We start from the raw sequence: 10,875 nt of genomic DNA on the forward strand, positions 1-10,875 counted from the left end.
GATTTGAACTCAGGACCTTCAGAAGAGCAGTCAGTGCTCTTACCTGCTGAGCCATCTTGCCAGCCCAATAACTGTGGATTTAAGGAACAGAAGGCTGGAGAGAGGACGACAATCAGCTGGCACTCCAAGGCCTTTGACTTCCTGGGTAATGTGAGGGATGGACTGAAGTGAGGGGCTTCCTTTTGATTCAAGTTCTGTAAGGCAGGATGCTCTTGATAGCCCTGGGGTGCTGTATCAGAGGGATGAGACAAGAAAGTGTAGCAGCTGGGGAGATAGCTTGCTTGCTGAAATGCCTGATGAGTGAGCAGAACCTGAGTTCAGATCCCCAGGACCCCAGAAAATCTTGGAGAGTGTACTTCTGTTACCCAGTGATAAGGACATGGGATGTGGAGACAGGGGGGATCCATGGAGTTCATTGGCTGCATAGCTTTGCTGAATCAGTGAGTTCCAGGTTCTGTGAGTTCATGGAGAAACCCTGTCTCAAAAAAGGAGATGGAGAGTGTGGTGGTTTGAATAAAAAATGGCCCCCATAGGCTCATAGGGTGTGCCACTATTAGGAGGTGTGGCCTTGTTGGAGGAAGTATGTCATTAGGGATGACATACTTGGAGATTTCAGAAGTACAAGCCAGACCCAATGGCTCATGTTTTCTTCCTGATGCCTGTAGATCCAGATGTAAAACACTTAGCTACCATATCTCCAGTGCCATGTTTGCCTGTGTGCCATCATGCTGCCTGCCATGAAGATAATGGACTAAACCTTTGAAGTGTAAGCCAGCCCCAATTAAGTGTTTTCTTTTATAAGAGCTACTGTGGTCATGGTATCTTTTCACAGCAACGGGAACCCTAACTAATACAGTGAGTGACCGATGAAAGCGCATGATGTCAACTTCTGGCCTCCACACATACATGCATACATATGTGCACATACCCTCTGAATATGCTCCCACATGAACTCATGTATACAACATACACATAAGGCGAGCACCACAGTAAGTAGTCAGGAATCTATGCAGGAATGCATTAGGTCATTTGTACAACTTAGACCTACCAATAATGGTGGGAAACTTACTCCAGACAGATGGATGCAGGTGGTATCCTGTGGCATTTTCTTTGTCATCCACAAGGCTGTTATAATTTTGGGATCAGGCATTTTAGAGCTATTCAATGTGCATCATTCTAGCACAGCTGTGGACATGATGAAGAGATTAGATAAAGACACACAAACTGTCTGCCTGCTTGGGTTTTATTCGCACTGCGAAGTGTCCTTTCTTTAGCTGACCTTAACTTTGACCAGACTGCAGCCAGAAACATTGATGACGGATTGCTTCTCACTCCAGCAACTGCCATAGGACCTGGAACATCCATCATGTACCAGTGGAGACCCCTGCTTCCTTTCTTCTTCAGCCACTGAGCGGCTGTCAGGCGCCACTGACTCTGAGTCCATTGCTGGGCCTCAGATTTACCGGCTGAGACATTGACAGTTTCTGAGTGATTCCCATTGAGGCAGCCATCTGGAATAAGATCTTAGAATTAGAAGTTCACATACTACTCTGAAGGAATGTGGCAGTCACGGCTGAAGAGGCAGAGAGGAGAAAGGGTGCAGATAGGCTAAGGGCAGGGAAATACGAACTGGGAATGTTTCCAGGTGGGTGAAAGAGCAGAGTGTGGTGTATCAGTATTCACTTTGATACTCACCGAAGAGCCAGCTGCCAATGGAGGTCTCTCATTCATGGAAGGAGCTAGCAGAGTCTTAACTGAAAATAAGAACAAGAACAACAAGAACAGAACAACCACAATAAAACTTTAATGTATTGTCTTAGGGGTTTCTATCGCTGTGAAGAGATACTATGACTACAACAACTCTTATAAAAGAAAACATTTAAATGGGGGCTAGCAGTTCAGAAGTTTAACCCATTAACATGGTGGGAAGCATGGTGGCATGCAGGCAGACAGGGTTCTGGGGAGGTAGCTTCAAGATCTATAGCTAGATTGGCAGACAGCAGGAAGAGTGTGAGACACTGGCCTGGCTTGAGCATTTGAGACCTCAAAGCCCAACCCTACTGACACTCCTCCTCCAATGAGGCCACACCCACTCTAATAAGGTTACACCTACTAATGGTACCACTCCCTATGAGCCTATTGGGGCCATTTTCACTTAAACCATCACACGTATTCATATTATTATCATCATCATGTGTGTATGATTTTGTGTTGGGAACAGGACAGAGACAAGTAAACAGCTCGGAGATGGGTGTTCAAGAGGGAAAAAAAAATCTCAGCTGAGTGGTGGGATGCGTGTCTTAATCTCAGCACTTGGGAGGCAGATACAGCTGAAACTCTGTGAGTTTAGGGCCAACCTGGTCTACATAGTGAGTTCCAGGATAGCCAGGGATACGTAGAGAAGCCCATTGAAAAAAAAATCCCCAAAAAACCAAGAACAAAATCTCCAGGAACCATTGCTGATCTGGATGTAGGAAGACAGAGAGGAAGTAGTCAAAGATAATTCCCAGGGGTCACCTCAGGGTTTAGTACCAGACTGCGGTTGGTGGTGGAGGTGAGTGTGATATAGAGGAATTCACAAACACTCTGTGGATATATTGAGTTTGAGAGGCCTTTGCCACAGTTCGTCCAGGAGCTGTGTGTTCAGGCATGTTCTGGCGTTGAGCTCACTGAAAAGCTCTGCACTGGGAGGGGAGACTGGGCGATGTATCCCTTACTTGTCTTATTGCTGTGATACCATCCTTGACCAAGCAGCTGAGAGGAGTAAGCTTTTATTTTGGCTCTTCACTCAGAGAGTCTGTCATGATAAACATAGAAGCATAGAGATGGGGCCAGCTTATCTATGGCATTGGGAGTATGTAGCTGCTCACATCTCAGTGGGGCAGGAAACTGTAATGGCTATACCCTCAAGGCCTCAACCTCCACCCATGTTTCTATCAGGTAAGCCCTACCTCTCAAAGGCTCTACAACAATGCTCACAGCAGGAGACCAAGTGTTCCAACACAGAGCCCAGGGACCCATTTTACATCCAGACCACACAAGCATCTTTATCCTGAGGGTGGATATAAGGCTGGGGTGTGGCTGAGTCGACAGAGACCACTGAGGTGACCTCTGATGTGTGTGTGTGTGTGTGTGCTACCTGGAAGACAGTCTTCTGGCAGCCTTTGGATGGGGATGTAGACCTCTTAGCTTCTTCTCCAGTACTAAGTCTACCTGCATGCTGCCATGCTTCCTGCTGTGATGATAATGGACTAAACCTCTGAAACTGTAAGCCAGCCCCAGTGAAATGTTGTCCTTTATAAGAGCTGCCTTTAGTCATGGTGTCTCTTCATAGCAACGGCAACCCTAACGAAGATGGTCTCCTATTGCTTTTTAGGTGGGACTGATCTTATATCTGAGCCACAAGAAGATCAGAACAGTAAGGTTAAAAAAGTAAGGGATTTAAAGTGAATAGGTAAATAAATGAAAAAAAAAAAAACCTAAGGGGCAGAGCTATTTTTTTTTCTTCTTTATTCAGTGACTCACCATGTAGCCCTGACTGGTCTGGAACTCACTATGTAGATCAGACTAACTTTGAAACCATGGAGATCCACTTGTACTAGGATGTACACACCATACCTGGCAGAATTGAGTTTTAAACACACAAGTTTCTAACGCAACTCTGAGAGCTGGTGTGTTGCTGTCTCAATGGCTTTCATTGTGACTTCATGGTCATGGCCTTTGGTCATGTCAAACAGGCTTGGCACGATCTGTTCTCACTAAGGTAGGTATATAAAGTGCTTAATTAAAGTGCCTAAATTGTTATATCTGGGGCAGGTGAGATAGCTCAGTGAGTAAAGGCGCTTGCTGTGGCAATCCTGGTGACTTGAGTTTGATCTCTGGATCCCACAAAAGCAATAAGGAATGAACTGATCATTCTAGTTGTCTGTGGCACAGGCACCCATACACCCCTCTCTCTTTCTTTGTCGAGGTCTTTCTTTCTTAAACAAAAAGCAAAAACAGTAATTTAAATGATATATCTGCACTGATCTGTGGCACAGTTTATGCAGACGGTACCGATTACCATGATGATAGAGTATGGTTAGTTTTAAAAGTAATCAGAAACCATAATTCCACAGTTCAACTTCCAACTTTATGTCTACTTAAGTTGTTTTAAATTACATTTATATTTGTGTATGTGTGTGTGCGCACGCACATGTGGTGCACATGTACCACGATACGCATGTATACGTCATGAGACAAATTACAGGAGAATGTTTTCTCCTATTATATGGATCCTAGGGATGGAACCCAGGTTGGCCAGGTTTGGTGACAAGTGCTTTATCGTTTAAACCATCTTACTGTAGCCCCTTTAAAAATTGGAACTGTTTTCCTTACATTTTTACTTAGTGAATGTCTATATATGTTCATACATGCGCATGTGCTATGGTATTCAAGTGAGGGCAGAGGCCAACTTGGGGGAGTGGGTTCTCTCCTTCCACCATGAGATGCAGGGGCTCAAAGTTAGGCGTGCAGTAGGCATCTTTACCTATGGAGCATCTTGCTACTTTCTTCCTGAACCCCATTCATGTTTCGAGACAGGATATCCCCTTCTGTATCCCAACTGTCCTGAGACTCCGTATATGGCAGCAGTCTTTCTGCCTTCCAAGTGCTTACAAGCAGCAGCTTTTCAAGTGCTGGGATAACAGCCATGACATAACACGCCCAGTGTTTCCTATATACTTCAAATGCTCATCAGTATGTATCAATTGTATGTAATGGTTGGTAACTTTCTGTAATTTTTTCCTTCCTTCCTTTTTCCTTCTTTCCTCCCTCCCTCCCTCCCTTTTTCCTTTCCTTTTTCCCCTCCTTCCTTCCTTCCTTCTTTCCTTCCTTCCTTTCTTCCTTTTTTCCTTCCTTTGATTTTGAGATAGGTCTTGCTATGGTAGCACTGGCTGTCCTGAAACTCTCTATGTAGAGCAGGGTGGTCTTGAATTCACAAAGATCCACCTGTCTTTGCTTCCTAAGTGCTGGGATTAAAGATATGTGCTACCACGCCCAGCTATAATAGTGAGTTTCAGGCTGGGCAGTGGTGGCGCACACCTGTGTCCATCCGTAGTCTATCAGGCAGTGTCACTAAGGGGGACTAGGAAGTCACCCAGCACCACAGGGAGCAGAAAATTCACCCAAGTTGTGCGAACCTTTAAAACCCTAGTCTTCTACAGGGAGAAAAACCCCTGCAGTCACATCAAAGAACAAGGAAAGCTTCGGAAGGTGCTTTTTATTACTTGGTTGTTACTATAAACACGCTCTCACACAAAGAGAACAAAACTATGAGACTTTCTGCAAAGGGGAGCTGTGAAATCACATTCCCAGAAAATCTGTGATTACTGTTGATGATCCACTTTGCTAGTGTTTCAGTGTGCAGTGTGAGGATGAAAGAGCCCAGCTCACCAGCACCACTGGCACTTAGTGGGAGGACTGGCACATTCACCTTCCTTAATCTAAGTCCAGAAAGAAAACTACCCAATGGCCGTGCCCTCTCACCTTCTGTGTGCTGGGTATGTGCCTATGTGCACATGTGACAGACTGGAGGGGCTGTCAGGGTTCCTGGTCTATCACTCTCCACCTCACTCCTTTGAGCCAGGGTCTCTCCCTGAACCTGGACCTAGGCTGACATCCAGGAAGCCCTAGAGGTCCTTTTCTTCTCACTGTGTGGGGGTAATAACATGAATGGCCTTGTTGGGTTTTAAAGTGAGTTCTGGTGTCTGAGAAGTGGAGGAAAGAGGATCAGGAGCTCAAGGTCTCCAACAGTTACATAGTGAGTTTGAGCTCAGCACCACCACCAGCACCGCCAGCAGCGCCAGCAGCAGCATCACCATCAGCAGCACCATTGCGTGCAAAAACTCTACTGACTTCAGTGTTAATCTTGGCTGACCAATCTTTCCACGGGAATACTTAGACTGGTGTTTGGCCAAACAACTGGGCATCATAGCCAAGATGAGAATTATCCTGGGCTACTCAATTTTTTATATGTGTAGCATTAAGAGCTAGATGCTGGGATTAAAGGCATGTGCCACCACACCCAGCTATAATAGGGAGTCTCATTATGAAAATTTCATGTGTATAGGTATATATGTATGTATATTATTTTGATCACACTCACCTCCATTACCCTTTCTTATCTCCTTCCCACCTGACTATGCCCCCAGCCAGAAACACAGAGATGGTTCTTCCTGGTAAAGGTCCTTGATGCCAACCCTGATGACCTGAGCTTGATCTCCAGGATCCACACGGTGGAAGGAGAGACACAACTGGAACTCCACTATGAGACTTGTTCATGTATGTAAATATACCCAGATAAATAAATGCAACTTAAATATTAAATTATTTAACATGGACTGGGGAGGTAACTCAGTGCTTGTGTTTGCAAATATGTAGATTTGAGTTCAAAGCTCATCAGCCATATAAGAGGCTGGGCATGGCAGTACTCAAGTACAGACCCAGAGATGGGGAGGCAGAGACCAGAGTACTGTTTGGCTCACAGGTTGGCCAGCTTAACCTAGTCAGCTCACCCTACATCCCCCTGATAGTCCCTATCTCAAAAACCAAGGTAGTGACTCCTGAGGAATGATACCAGAGTTGACATAGGCCTCACACACAGGTACACACACAAAAATTAAAAAAAAAAATATTGACTATCCCATTATCTGTTATAGGTTAAATTGTATTCCTCCAAAATATATATGTTAAAATAAGATTTTTTGAAGAGGTAATTAAACTGGAATGAGGACTTTAGGGTGGGGCCTAATTCAGTATGATTGGTATGGCTTGGCTCAGGCAGGCCTAGAATCAGAGCAATTCTCCTGTCTCTGTCTCCCAAATGCTGAGATTAGATGGTCACCACCACAGCTGGCATGACTGTCTTGTTGTGTTTTTACACAGTCTCTGAGGTAACCCCGGCTGGCATGATATCTGCTTTATTTTAGGCTAGGAATCAAATGCAGGGCTTCCTGCATTCTAGACAAGCACTTTACCAATTGAGCAACATTCCCAGTCAGGCTAGAATTTATAAGAGTCAATTAGGGCAGGGTGTTCTTGGGGGGTCCACAGGGAGAAGATGGCGACAGGCCAGGGAGAAGCCAATCCTAGGGACAATATTACCTTGGACTCCTAGCCCTCAGGACTGTGAGAAATGCACTTTTTGTAGTTGAAGCCACCCTTTGGACATTTTGCTGTGGCAACTCTAACAATCATTTAACTATATCATCATAGTTCATCAGGGCTAACCTTTGCATTAGAACTTCTGAAAACAGCTGCGGGGGTGGGGAGGGCGCAGGGTGTAGCATCCCAGACTTCCTAGTTCTCTGTGTCTTCAGAGGTCCTGGCCAGGCAGTAGGAATTCTCTGCCTGGGAGAAGGGCATCTAGTTTCAGGTTGTGTGAACCCTTGTCTATATAGGAAGCCCCTTCCGACTCACCTGCGGGGCACCGAGTACTGAGTTAGACAAACATAGGAGATAGATTAGGGGCTTGAGACCGATTAGAGTTGGTTATATTCCTCATCCCACCTATCCATAATGATGCATTCTGCAGCCTAGCTTCTTTACCAATATGTGCCTAGCAAGCTCAGAACCTCCATAGACCCCATATGAGCACTCCTCTTTGAACAAGAGTAAACACTTTTATCTGTGCCTAATAGCACTCAAAGTTAGAAAGTTTCTATTCAAGTACGTTCCAAATGTATGCCCGTGAGAATAACAGGAAGGCTGGTCTGGCTTGGTTTTGGGGGCATGTACAGTAAGTCAACTGTCCTTCAAGTGAACTCTATATGCCCTCTTAAGCCTATTCACAATTGGACCTGTGTTGTGATTAAGGTCAAATGCATTAGAGGGAAGGACATGTGCAGTAGAAAAAACTCATATACGCCCTAATCCATCAATCAAAACACAGAACCACCCACATCATCACCTTATAACTATTTTCTCATTCTTTTAGATCCCATAAAAGAGACTCCAGCTTGTGACCCATTTATGTGGCCTACTGATGACCCTGACAGTTTTATCCATTGTGAATCTATACTATTGCTTTGCTTTGAATAAAGTTCTCTTGCTAATTTTGCAAATCTATATGAGTTCATTCAGTTCTTTGGATAAGAGGTCAAGAACCTGGAACATGTGACTCCAATCTTAACCCTGACCCCTGACCACCAAACACTACCTGGGGTTTCTTGCGATCCAGGATCCAGGAGTTAAGGCTGGGGAGCTGCCTCCTTCCCAGAGTTCAAGGGTGCTCTCATCATTGGGAAAGTCAGAGAACAGGGCCTTCTTCCCTCTTCTGAGGCTGAGCTTGCTGGAGAACGATTTGGCAAGCACTCCCTACTAACTAACTCTTCCCGCCCCAGTTTCTGGCATCAGCCTCCCTTTGATTAGCTTCACGTGGATAAACAAGCAGGCCAGATGTGTGTGTTTGAAGTAATTATTCACACCTTATTAAAGTTAAAAATAAAAAATGAATGTTTAATTTTGGCTAGCCGAAGCCAGTGCAGAAACTCATGTCTCTGCAGCGCTGCAAAGTGCAACACACCTTCCCTAACCTCCAAAGGGGGCTTCTTTGTCACTGCCCGGTGCCTGAGAGCAACAGGGGCAGTCAAGGGTCCGAGTCCCTCAGAGAAGCTTCCCCTATTCCTCTGTTCAAGACAGACTTTAGAGGGCTGGGATTTAGCATAGTTGGTAGAGTGCTTCTCCAGCATGCATGAAGCTCTGTGTTTAATCCTCAGGACTGTACAAACCAGATGTTTTAGTGCACGAACATCAGAAGTTCAAAATCAACCTCTATTATATGTAGTGACTCTAAGGGCAAGTCCGGGCTACATGAGACCCTGCCAAAGAAAAAAAAGAAAGAAAGAGAAGAAAAAGAAGCAAGAGAAGAAAGAAGAGGAAGAAAGGAAAGGAAAGAAAGGAAGGGGAGGAAGAAAGGGGAGGAAGGAAAGAAAAGAAAGACACACACACACACACACACACACACACAGAGAGAGAAATGGCTCAGTGGGTAAGAGTACTTATTATTCTTGAAGAGGGCGTGGGTTCTGTTCCAACATCCACATCATGTGTGGCTTACAGCAGCCTGTAACTTCAGTCCCAGGTGATCCAATGCCCTCCTCTGGCCTTCACCGGCTCCACCACACACAGAATATGCATTAACTCACTCAGGGATATATATGTGAGAATAAAGAATAAATTAAAAAAAAAAAGACCTTGATTTCATTAAATTCAAACTTTGGAGACTGACGCATCTCTGAAACAAACAGCTTTCCAGGAAAGCGAGCAGGTCCTGGGATGGGTTCTTTTCAGCTGCCACCAGCAGGCCGAGGGAGCAGTGGGAAGCACGCCCTGTGCGCAGAGCAAAGGACACTCTGTATTGAAAATGTGTGTGTGTGTGTGTGTGTGGGGGGGGGGGCTGGTGAGATGGCTCAGCAGCTAAGAGCACCGATTGCTCTTCCAAAGGTCCTGAGTTCAAGTCCCAGCAACCACATGGTGACTCATAACCACCCATAATGAGATCTGACGCCCTCTTCTGGTGTGTCTGAAGACAGCTATAGTGTACTTATAATAAATAATAAATAAATCTTAAAAAAAAAGAAATAAAATGTGGGAGAGGGGGGAGTACCTTGGTTACACCAACTGTCTGCTGACTGTGGGCAGGAGGGGCAGTATCAGAGAGGTGAAGAAAGCTGTCCGGGGACAGGATGACTCATGAGGGGAAGCGGTTGTTGCTTCTGGAAAGACTGGGGTAACAGTTCAGAATGTTCAGATAGGCAGCAGCCCTGGTGGTCAGTGACGTTGGGATTTAATTCAGGGCTTCTACAGTGCTCAGAAATGAGAGAAAGGCTTCTGTTTCTCGCCTCGGGTCCTTATCATCAAGTTAGGACAATGTAAACAAAAATCAGCTGAAGTCAGATTATGGGCTGATCTTAAATATAAAACAAACAAGAAATCCATTGCCCTTTGTAGTCAAGAAGCTCCTCCTGAGACTTGAAAGGAGTGGAAAGGCAGGGAGATGGCTGCGTTGGTAGTGTGCTTGCTTTGAGAGGGCGAGTGCAGGGACAGCGAACCCCTGCGGCTTGCTGGCCTGATAGCCTTAGCAGAATCAATGAGCTCCAGACTCACCGAGAGGCCTTGTCTCAAATTCTTTTTTTTTAGTTGCAGAGTGAAGTGTGTCAATGTGATACAAGCTAAGATTGTTTGAGAAAAGGAAACCTGAGTGGAGAAAAATGCCTCTGTGAGACTGTGCTGTAGGCAAGCCTGTGTGGGCTTTTTCTTGGTTAGTGACTGGTGTGCACAGGAGGGCGCTGTGGCCCACTGTGATAATGCCACTCCTGGGCAAGGCGTCCAGGGTTGTTTGTGAGAGTAAGCTGAGCAAGCCTCGGGGAGTAAGACAGTAAGCAGCACTCCTTCCCAGCCTCTGCTTTTAGTTCCTGCCTCCAGGTTCCTGCTCTGACTTCCCTCAGAGATGGAATGTGACCTGAGAGTTGAAAGTGGAAATAAACCATTTCCTTCTCAAGTTAGTTTTGATTATGGTATTTATGATAGCAATATTTTTTTTGAGGGGAGATATGACCTTTATTGAGCAGAAACAATGTCTGTATGAAACCAAATGTTTGTTGTTATAACTTCTGCATCACAATTAACAATCCAAACACTTTTTAAAAAACAGTCAACTCAGTCAAAACCCACTGCTTCAGAATCAACAGCTTCTTTGAAAGCCACAGGAATACTTAATATGGTTAAGACTCAAATGTGGAAATTTGGTTGGTTGGAAGGCTAATTAAGCCTTTAATTTGCTCAAATAGAATTATAAAAAGGCAAAATTGTGTTTTTCACAGAGATGCAGTCCAC

General features: G+C 45.0%; 1 long non-coding RNA gene across 2 annotated transcripts; it reads right to left on the bottom strand.

Moving 5' to 3' along the window:
• Positions 1-1,229: 1,229 nt before the first annotated feature.
• Positions 1,230-9,767, bottom strand: LOC116100578. 2 transcript variants are annotated; one of them, XR_004122647.1, is made up of 4 exons: positions 9,647-9,767; positions 7,270-7,389; positions 1,696-1,754; positions 1,230-1,511 (listed from the first exon to the last, which is right to left on the bottom strand). It is a non-coding gene; the product is annotated as an uncharacterized LOC116100578 (long non-coding RNA). The 2 variants fall into 2 exon arrangements; XR_004122646.1 differs by lacking the exon at positions 7,270-7,389.
• Between the last annotated feature and the right edge of the window lie 1,108 nt (positions 9,768-10,875).

This window comes from Mastomys coucha, unplaced genomic scaffold (genome assembly GCF_008632895.1).
Source record: "Mastomys coucha isolate ucsf_1 unplaced genomic scaffold, UCSF_Mcou_1 pScaffold21, whole genome shotgun sequence".
NCBI classification, from domain to species: Eukaryota; Metazoa; Chordata; class Mammalia; order Rodentia; family Muridae; genus Mastomys; species Mastomys coucha.